Below are 10,052 nucleotides of genomic sequence, written 5' to 3'. Positions count from 1 at the left end.
TTACTGTACTGTAACTTACTGTACTGTACTCTACTGCACTCTACTGTACCTTACTGTGCTGTACTGTACTGTACTTTACTGTACCTTACTGTACTGTACTTTAATGTACTCTACTGTACCTTACTATACCTTACTGTACTGTACTTTAATGTACTCTACTGCACCTTACTGTACTGTACTTTAATGTACACTACTGTACCTTACTGTACTGTACTCTGCTGTACCGTACTGTACTGTATTGAACTTTACTGTACCTTACTGTACTGTACTCTACTGTACCTTACTGTACTGTACCTTTCTGTACCTTACTGTACTTTACTGTACTCTACTGAACCTTACTGTACTTTTACTGTACTCTACTGAACCTTACTGTACATATTCTATGTGTTCTAGATCTACATGTTTGTATATACTTGAGTAAATGTACTTGGTTACTTTGCAGCACCACTAGCCTTACATTAAGACGTCTCTGCCGAGACTTTCGCATTGTCACTGCAGGGTCCACTTATGTAAGGCTACATCACCACAGAACAGCCAATGACAGCCAAGCCTTTAATCACAGCTGTGTCAATCAGTAGAGTGTAGAGGGACATTTATTTATAGTTTTAACTATAACTATAGTTTTATACATCACACAGCTTAGACATTTGGATCAAATCAGACAGCAGACCTGTGTGAACGCATTGATATAAATAGCATATCTGAAGTGTGAATATTGCAGCCACAGCGACTTAATATAAACATGGGTCCCTTTCCTATGTCTCACTCTGTCTCCACTCACTAAACCCATTGAAAATGCATTGGGTGCTTAAAGTTAAACATTTTTATTTTTTTATAATTAAACTACAAAACATTTCAAAACCAAAAGTACAAGCACACGTGTACTCAGTAAGTTGAACACATAAAAATTTGAATGGTGTTTAAAGGTGTAAGCGTTTAGGAGATGAATCGCGCCAAAGTTTTGAGGAGATACTGACTGACTGACTGACTATAAATAATGAAGATAACATACGTGTGCTCGCCTTCCAGGCGAGCCCACAATGATAATAAAAACGCGAGACTTGGCATAAGTCTCATATGACTCCCACATGTACTGTGCCTTGGCACACATACTATATTTATCTATAGCGATGACAACATACCACACTACCAATTTCGATGTGCTCACTGTCCAAAGATGTGTCTTCATACAGTACAACCATTCACTCTGGTTGGACTGTAATGATTTGATGACAGTCCTTTTCTCATATGCGCACCACCCCCAAAAAATCATATACCCCAGACAGATGTCAAAATGGAAGGAGGGTATGCTTCCTGGTGCAGATTTGCACTCTACTGAGCGCACCTTTCTGGTTGTCTTTGCAGCTGTTAGTCTCTCTGGATATAAGAGTATTTTCTGCTGAATTTTTGAGCAGTGCTAACCACTCCTACGGTACATCTGGCTTTGTCTGTCTGTCTGTCTGTCTGTCTGTCTGTCTGTCTGTCTGTCTGTCTGTCTGTCTGTATGTATGTATGTCCATCCCAGACTTGGATCATTGGCCAAGCTTTGCGGGACGTTTAATGAAATGATATTAACCCACTCACTTTACTGTGATTTGTTTTATCTTTGTTTTGGTAGTTTACCTAATAGCACCTGTGTGTGTATACAGTACCTTATATTGTAGTACCTATTACTTTTGCCTCATGTCATGACATGTGTTTCCCCCCTCCGTATCAAATGATATATTTATAATACATTATATTCATGACCACATTTTCTTGGGGAAGTAATATTTATTGACATCCATTTGGCAGAGTGTACATGAAATGATCATTGTAAATTAATAAAGTACAAAATTGATGTTCAAATTCACAAAAAGAATCTGACTTATTATCCAAACAAAAATCCAAGGAGAAGAGGTAGATGGATAGCAGAGCAAGATTTCACAATGATGGAAATCAAATCCAAAGACATGAATTCAAAAGATGTTGTCCTTTCAATTGTTTCTCTCTCAGAAAAGGTTCAAACTTAATATTGCATAGTCCTTTCATTTTCAAGGGAAGAGGAGAGGAGGAAGTAGGATTGCGTCCAGATTTGACTAGGTGTCGCCAACATACATTCAAGTGGGAAAATTGGGGGAAGAGGGGAATGGGGGGAATGGCACACAGCCCAAGGAACAAGTGATAGGAAATAAAAAGAGAAGGCATGGGACAGGAGAGAACTCTAGACGTCCCTGTATGCTGCAAGGTCTCTCTCTGCGCTTCATGTCGCCAAAGAAATCTCGCCCAGGAACCCAGAGGAGGATTGACAGGGTTTTTCAAGTGCCTCATGAAAAGAGGAACAAATGAAAGGGAAGCATTGGCAATGGCAGGGGTAAAGGCAGAGGGCTACACAATTCCATATTTCGCCAGGTCACTCAGCTCCATGTCACCGAAGGCTTCCCATGGGCAGACCACTGTGATGTCTGTGCCGAGACCCTCCATGCCAGGGATATCATCCCCGAATCTGATTGGAGAAAAGAGGCATCATGAGTAGAAGCAAGCTACAATGAGATGCATAAACCAGAGCTCAGAGTAAAGTATACTCTAAAACCAGCTTACCCCTTCTGGCCAGGCTTGGGGGCCTTGCTCTTGAAGGTGCGGGTGGTCCTCTGCTTGAACTTGGGGGGTGCCTTCTTGTCAGCGGGAGTTGCGACATCTGCCATTTTGTTCAGGTACTGACAAAGAAAGAAAAAAAGGTAAGCTACCAGAGTGTACTGCCACCCTAAAGTCAGACTACTTTTGCCATTGCGCCGGCCACAAAGGCATGGGCATCATTGCAAAATTTGTTTACCGGTATATCTCATAATTTGTCATAGGCTAACCTAATTAAATTTGTATTGAAAGCTTCCTGCTTGTTAGCTTTGAACAAATGTCTTAGTACTTACTACTTATACATCTCTCTTCCACTCCATAATTAAGCTCAAGTAAAGAAAATAGTTGCTTAACTGACTGGTATTATAACAACTGTCTAATCTTGAAACATTTATCATTTTCAGTCAAAACTCTCTGCAGGACCACACAGTAGATTCCACCTCCGCTGTGATATTCTATCAAGAGATCACTGCTGTGTCTAACTCTCTGACAGATCTCAAATATCAAATGAATCAAGTGAAGCAGGCAAACATAATGTGATTTCATCTCACCTGATATGCAGTAGTGATACTGTAGAATAGATGATTCTGGTTGGTGTCTTTCAGACGAGATGCTTGCTTTCTTCTCTCTGTCAAACTGTGGGTCACTTTATACTCATCCTGCTAATGCTAATCTCTTAAGATGTTCACTGGTGTCATTACATCATCTCATGTCACGTCCCACATGTACTTGCTTTTAAATGTACTTAAGTATTCAAGAGTACATGCTTTTAAATTAAAAAAAAGTACTTAAAGTAAAAGTAAAAGTAAGAGTAAGAGTAAATTCCTTATTTTTCCACACCAATGAATTACTGTAAATATTTCACAATTGAATTATAGGACCTGTAGAACCACCATAAAGACAGAAATAAAATCAAAGGGATCATAAAAAAGTACAGTGATTGTCATTCTCACGTTTTATTAAACACCCCCGCACACACATCAATTAAGGCATCTGTTAGGATAAATTATGATACATAATTATGTTATTGGTGTATGAGTCTCATATGACCATATAAAGGCATAATATGAACTGAACGTACAGTATATAAGAGACCACATTTTGGTCGCATACTGTAGGTTCAGGCAAACTGATTAAAGGTCATAATAACTTTGAATGCCCTGAATAGAATCATGTTTTGGTTTATACTGTATGTCACCAGACTCACTGTCTTCCTCTGTCTGATATAAGTCACTAGTGGTGGAAAACACTACGTGGCACTTTCTTCCTACTACTTCCTTGTTATGATCTGGGAACCAATGAATAAGTCCCACGATCTTATACTGTCATAACTGTACTCTTTATATACATGTTAAACTTCCATTTTGGGAGAGAGAGAGAATGCTCGACCTACCGTTAGGGTGGGGAGAGATTTAGAACTGTCTGTCTACCTTGTCTGTCTCTCCTCAATACAGCAATTTAAATATAGTCCTTTGGCTCGTCTCTTCTTATTTTAACTATGGATTTAGAGATCCATAATTTATTTATTAATTGGTCCTTCGAGCGACGGATACTGTTTGTCAACATTGGCCGACTGAGGGACGGATAAAGTGTTCAGGCTGTTAGCCATTTAAAGTTCACTTTCTCTCCCCCGGTGGAACAATGTTCAACACGTATCTGGAACCAGCCAAAATTGGAATTTATCTCTACATTGCTGTATTTTCAGACAAAGGTTTTTATTGGACAACAGTGTAATCTGAGTTTTGGATTAATGTGGACCCGCGTGGACATCCATCAGCACCGGACCGTGTGACGAAGGGTTGGATATCTCCACCGACGCTCGACGTGTGCGGTGCTATGGGATCTCCACGCCTGGCAAATTCCTAAGTTGATTAAGATAAGTACATATTTACTTAGTCCCCTAACGTGTCGTGTCTTTGAATTTTGAATTAACGATGTTAATGTAATGATAATTAAGATGATTGTGAATTATGTGTTCTCCCTCCGTCGGAGGAGTCGGAAAGCTCCTAAATAATGTTTTGGTTTGACACGCGTCGTAAATTAACCCTTATCTGCTATAGATACAGATGGTCGTAAATTTCTTTGTTTCATCTTACAAAGTTTAAGGGTGGTACGTAACTCCCTAATCTATTTTTAACTATTTCTCTGGTTTGGTCTCGCTCTCTCATTGTGATGAGGAGGCAGACACAATACTGATTTTCAGACTTTAACTTTTTTTCGGTACAGTCGTTTTTGTTTTGTCAGTTTGTTTGGACCCTATGAATGGTCATTATTTGTTTGGCTTATAACCTAGGGCGTGTGCTTTCTAGTCAGCCTGATTAAAACCGTGCTCATAGTCAGTTTGTGGTTATAGCTTGTTATGTCTGGACCCTATGAATGGTCAGTATTTGTCAGTTTATTACTGTTATGTTCACTGTACCGATAATACTGTGTTTACTCTACGCCTCTCACTCCCTCGCTTGCCCTCGCGAAGCAGAGTGGGGGATTCAGAAGCAATATGTTTATCTTTAAGACCGTTTTTATGGACCAGTTCTGTTTTCTGTAATATTAAGTACTTTTAAGACGTTTTAAAATGTCTCTGAGAAATTAAAGTTAAGATTTAAGACTAAGAATAACTAACTCAAATTATTGATGCCTAAATTAATTTAAACTGTTGTAACTTTAAGATTTTAGAGCCCTCCATAGGATTATGGTCGTTTACAGTATTGATAATTCCTGTTTACTCTTATCTGTCCCTCACTCCCTCGCTGTAGTCGACACAGGTGGGGGAGTCAGGAACTAGCCTAAATTCATTTAAACTGTTGTAACGTTAAGATTTAAAACCTGCTAGAGGCTTCTGGCTGTGTATTATACAATAATTTCATTTATGTGATGAATGGATTCTGTGAGAATGAGTTTGCCGTAGGCTACTGTATGTGTGAGGGTGTGCACGAATTTTGGGGAAGTGCGTGTGCGGGCATGCCGCCCCCCCCTCCCTCATCTTGTCAACCCCCCCCCCCCCCCCCCCCCCCCCCAAACTCTGTGTCTCTGACCCGGTATGAGAGTGCGTGCGTGCGTGCACTTGTGTGTGTGCGTGTGTGTCACCGTGTATGTGAGAAACCACCTGGAGCCTTCAAGGTCAGATGGTCTGTGTGTGAGAGAATTGTTTTGGGAACATGTCTCTGTTTAGACGTTCCTTTCTCCTATTTTTCGTCAACATTCTAATTGTTTTCTGTCTAAGGTATTTGTTGACGTTCTATCCTGTCTTGTTATGAATACATTTTAGAAACAACTTCATTACCCAGAAATCTCTGTTTTGGAACGTCACGTCCCTGGTTACCATAACAACCAAATTAAACCCATTGTTGAGAAGGACACAAGGTCGCTTCTCGCCCCTGAGGCGTATTACTTATCACTGACACTGTACTGACACTGTGCAGCTGTCCCCCTGTGCCCACTGTACTGTACGGAGTGCATGAATTAAAGCCCTTTTCATTGATTTAAATAATTTAAATTATTTTATTTAACTTTTACAACTTGTTGTAAAAAAGGGGGGAGTTTAAGGTTTAATATATTTTAATTTTGATTTGATTTTAATTTATTTAATTTGGTTTTTCATTGATTTAAGATTTATTTGAAACTTAATTGGAAATATTTCTGTTTCATGGGCTGACGCTGACGGAGAGAGGAGGACTGCAGTGTGGGGAAGAAGGAGGAATCGGGTCGACTGAGAACCACCTGACTGAGATGGGGTGTTGCAGACGAACCACAACCTGAGGCCAGGCCAGCAGTGCATGCCAATCCACCGCAGCGGCACGATGTAAAAATCGTGCCTGGTCGGTGAGTTCCTGTTGCACTGTTGTGATGCCATGTGTAGTACAAACACTATCATGATGAACTAAATTGTTTTGGAAACAGTAAACTGGCCAGGTCCTCTCCCCCGTATAGGAACTACCTGAGAAGAAAGAAGAGAGACCCAGAAGAACGACCCCACATCAACTGCATCCTGCGTCCTCCTCCCTCACGTCTCTACAATGCCCCACCACGTCATCATCATCATCATCATCATCATCCTCATCATCATCATCATCATCACCGTCATCACCGACTTTTCAATTCATCTTTTATTTGTTTTCTTTCTTTATTTGTCTTCATTCATCTGTACAAACGATGAATGATGTGTCACATTTCTTTAAACTTTAAGGATTTATTCCAGTTCCCTTTAAAAAGAATATTACAGTCCTTTTCGAAATTTGAATTTATAAATATTATTAAAGTCTTCATAATATTATTATTATTATTACCCTGATAAAATGTTTAATATGGAGGTCATATGAACCTCATACAAATATGAAAAGGATAGATTGTTAGGATAAATTATGATACATAATTATGTTATTGGTGTATGAGTCTCATATGACCATATAAAGGCATAATATGAACTGAACGTACAGTATATAAGAGACCACATTTTGGTCGCATACTGTAGGTTCAGGCAAACTGATTAAAGGTCATAATAACTTTGAATGCCCTGAATAGAATCATGTTTTGGTTTATACTGTATGTCACCAGACTCACTGTCTTCCTCTGTCTGATATAAGTCACTAGTGGTGGAAAACACTACGTGGCACTTTCTTCCTACTACTTCCTTGTTATGATCTGGGAACCAATGAATAAGTCCCACGATCTTATACTGTCATAACTGTACTCTTTATATACATGTTAAACTTCCATTTTGGGAGAGAGAGAGAATGCTCGACCTACCGTTAGGGTGGGGAGAGATTTAGAACTGTCTGTCTACCTTGTCTGTCTCTCCTCAATACAGCAATTTAAATATAGTCCTTTGGCTCGTCTCTTCTTATTTTAACTATGGATTTAGAGATCCATAATTTATTTATTAGCATCTTCTAACTCCCCCTCACACAAGGTCCATTAATATTTATTCTGCATCTGAGCCACTATTTGATGAGATTTTTTGTATCTCATCCTTTTGCCGTTTTTAACCAGTTGTACTGTATGTTTAAAAATGCCAATAAAGCATTCAATCAATCAATACAAGTTTTTAAATGATTTATCATTTTATTATCATAAAGTATAAGCCTAGTAGACTACACAACGTTCCCAGGCATAATCTGGTCACACCACTACTGCCAGGCCACACCAACAGATTTCTGAACTGTTTACACATGTCTACCATCAGAATGTTGAACAAACATGTTTTTGTTTCTGGAAATTCAAAGTTCAACTTAAAGTCAAAATGTATAATCAATATTTACACCAAATAACATCATATTGGAGAAACATTATAACTAAAAACAATGTAGTTAAATAGGTAAATGTTGTTGCAGTATTGTCCACGTTACCGCTCTAAGTAGGTTCTGATGGATGAACTGAGATTGAAATAGAAAGGAACAGTGGGTTAAGTAGTCGCTGTGTCACTAATTCCCTCAAGAATAATTAAAGCAGTCTCCTATTCATAACACTATGTAACACTGGCAACTATACAAGATGAAATCATGGCAAAAGCTTTTACAAGGCTAAAAAGTCTAACCAATGGATTTGGTTTCTGAAAATGTATGACATATTAATGATGTGGTGTACTAAATCAGAATGTTTGTTGAAATCTCTTTCATCAGCAAGATGCAACCTTTTTGCTTCATTCTGTGCTGTGTTTTTGCACATGGCGTTATTTTTATGTTTATTGTTATGCATTGTTTCCCTTTACATGATTGATCGTACCTTTTTATTTCCAGATGACGAAGAATACTTTTATGATATCTCTATAGTCTATTTGTGGGTGAGCTGAAACCAAAGATAGAGTGGGACATGAGATGAGATGAGATGATATGATGTTATGACATCAATGAACATCTTAAGGGATTAGCATTAACAGGATGAGTATAAAGGGAGCCACAGGTTGACAGAGAGAAGAAAGCAAGAAAGCAACTCGTCTGAGAGACACCAGCAGAATCATCTACAGTATCACTACTGCAAATCAGGTGAGATGAAACCACATTATGTTTAGCCTGCTACACTTGATTAATTTGATATTTGAGATCTGTCAGAGAGTAAGACACATGTCAGTGATCTCTTGATAGAATATCACAGCGGAGGTGGAATCTACTGTGTGGTCCTGCAGAGAGTTTTCACTGAAAATTATTATGTTTCAGCACAAACTTTTCCAGAGTAGACACTAGTCAGTTAAGCAACTCTTTTCTTTACTTGAGCTTAATTATGAAGTTGAAGAGAGATGTACCGGTATAAGTAGTAAGTACTAAGACATTTGTTCAAAGCTAAGAAGCAGGAAGCTTTCAATAGTATTATAATATGGTATGGCAAATTATGAGATAAAAACAACATTTGCAATGCCTTGTTGGCCGGCGCAATGGCAAAGTAGTCTGACTTTAGGGTGGTAGTACACTCTGGTAGCTTACCATTTTCTCTTTCTTTGTCAGTACCTGAACAAAATGGCAGATGTTGCAACTCCCGCTGACAAGAAGGCACCCCCCAAGTTCAAGCAGAGGACCACCCGCACCTTCAAGAGCAAGGCCCCCAAGCCTGGCCAGAAGGGGTAAGCTGGTTTTAGAGTATACTTTACTCTCAGCTCAGCAAAAACTCTGTTTAATGCATCTCATTGTAGCTTGCTTCTACTCATGATGCCTCTTTTATCCAATTAGATTTGGGGATGATATCCCTGGCATGGAGGGTCTTGGCACAGACATCACAGTAGTCTGCCCATGGGAAGCCTTCGGTGACATGGAGCTCAGCGACCTGGCGAAATATGGAATTGTGTAGCCCCCTTCCTCTGCCTTTACCCCTGCCATTGCCAATGCTTCCCTTTCATTTGTTCCTCTTTTCATGAGGCACTTGAAAAACTCTGTCAATCCTCCTCTGGGTTCCTGAGCGAGATATCTTTGGCGACGTGAAGCGCAGAGAGAGACCTTGCAGCATATAGGGACGTCTAGAGTTCTCTCCTGTCCCATGCCTTCTCTTTTTATTTCCTACCACTTGTTCCTTGGGCTGTGTGCCCCCCCACACCATTCCCCTCTTCCCCCAATTCTCCCACTTGAATGTATGTTGGCGACACCTAGTCAAATCTGGACGCAATCCTACTTCCTCCTCTCCTCTTCCCTTGAAAATGAAAGGACTATGCAATATTACGTTTGAACCTTTTCTGAGAGCCGTTTCTGAGAGAGAAAGAATTGAAAGGACAACATCTTTTGAATTCATGTCTTTGGATTTGATTTCCATCATTGTGAAATCTTGCTCTGCTATCCATCTACCTCTTCTCCTTGGAGCCACTCATTATGTATACACTACATGTTTTTTTTTTTGGATAGTAAGACAGATTCTTTTTGTGAATTTGAACGTCAATTTTGCACTTTATTAATTTACAATGATCATTTCCTGTGCACTCTGCCAATAGAAATGGATGTCAATAAATATTACTTTCCCAAGAA

The sequence above is a fragment of the Nannobrachium achirus genome, assembly GCF_963921795.1.
Source record: "Nannobrachium achirus genome assembly, chromosome: 3".
NCBI lineage: Eukaryota > Metazoa > Chordata > Actinopteri > Myctophiformes > Myctophidae > Nannobrachium > Nannobrachium achirus.
This window is presented reverse-complemented; position numbering follows the sequence as displayed.